Here is a 1629-nt window from a genome sequence, read left to right as displayed (position 1 = left end):
TCTTCGTCAATCATCTGGAACCTCAGTTATCGACAAACTCGCTATTCCGGTCTTGTCGCAGTCTGGGTCAACAAAGTCATTTTCTGTATCAGCACGTTAGGCCGTTATCACAGGCGGTACCGAGTTCAGATGGAAAGCGACAGTCTCACCCAGCTAGCTTGGCCCGATGATGTCGAACCTAGAGGTCGGTGTTATGCGCTATCTGCTCCAGCCAGCCAAACGATGTATGATCTCCCTCTAGTCATACTGTCCATCAACACGGAGCAGGACCAACTTGCCGACAACTATACTCACTTCTGTTCACGTGCTTGGAACGATGTGGGCAGCGTCAAGCTTGTTTTGAACCAAGATACCGCCATTCGGATCGCTGATATCGGTTTGGGCGGGTCTACCAAATCCCGAATCACTGCTGTAGTTCTGTCTGATGTCGCGGTTGTGAAAAATCCCGACAGCCTTGATAACAACGGTACTGTCTTTGGTCACGAAGAAATGACTCCGAGAAACGTGACATGTTTGGTCAACACGATGGGGAAGACCTATCGACATGTCTTCACCGCGCCCGTGTCCGCCGCCGGTCCTGGTGACGCCTGTACCGAGCAGAGGCGCACGGGACAGGCGGAGACGTCTGCAGGTAAGCCCGAGGCGAGCACACCCGGCCTGCCCCTGAACGGGACGACTACCGATAAAGACCAAGCAGTGACCGTGCGATCGGGGACGACTCCAGATACAATCCCAATTGTGACCGTGCGACCGGGGAAAGAACCATCCCTTTACATGGGCTTGGTAATATCACTTGTAACGTTACTGGTAGCCATGTTAGTAGCATGGCTTTCAGTATCCATTCTAAGAAAGCATGGCTGTTGTTCAGGGGGCAACCGAGCCGCACGTGCGGCTGCTGCTTCCACGGGCGTCTCCTCCCTCAGTAGCTGGGGGACAACTGGGCACGCTGTAAACACAACCTACCCTGCCGTGGGTCCGGCCACACAGGGGGCAGCATGTGCAGATACTGACCCGCAGCACTACTGCGTCATTCCCGACCACTATTACCACAACTACGAAAACACTGAAACTTCACCACCAGATCCCCCAAACACCTACTGGCAGATTCCCGACGAATTCTTTACCTACTACAACACGAGACCATCGTCCCTACATCACTACTGGCAGATCGAAGATGGACACTACAAAAACGCCGTAACGCGCCCGCTGTCGTTCCCCCTGGCACTGCAGGTGCCTCGGTCACCTTGCGATGCTGGCGTTAAGGAGAGGAAAGGTTCCGTAACTGTCTATGCTTCATCAGCCGAGCCGGCAAACCTGCCTCCAACAAGGCTGGGTGGCATTCATGCATTCTACCACAGAGCTCCCCGAACAACCCACTTAGCCCTGCTAGCTTCGAGTCGGAACTTGCCGGCTAGAAATACTCTCACACAAAATTATAAAGTCACTGAACCCCAGAGAAAGACAAGCATTCCCTCGTATGGTAAAGCTGCAGTAAGTGCTCTTGGGTGTAGATATGGCAAAGCACAGCGGCGTTTGGTGTCTGCAGAACACACTAGAACCCTATATAACAACCACCCATCTTTTTCAGGGACCAGAGCTCAGACTGTCGGAACTACAGCAATCAAAGCA

This window comes from Branchiostoma floridae, chromosome 4, assembly GCF_000003815.2.
Source record: "Branchiostoma floridae strain S238N-H82 chromosome 4, Bfl_VNyyK, whole genome shotgun sequence".
Classification (NCBI taxonomy): domain Eukaryota; kingdom Metazoa; phylum Chordata; class Leptocardii; order Amphioxiformes; family Branchiostomatidae; genus Branchiostoma; species Branchiostoma floridae.
The sequence above is the reverse complement of the archived record's forward strand: the minus strand, read 5'-3'. Positions refer to the sequence as shown.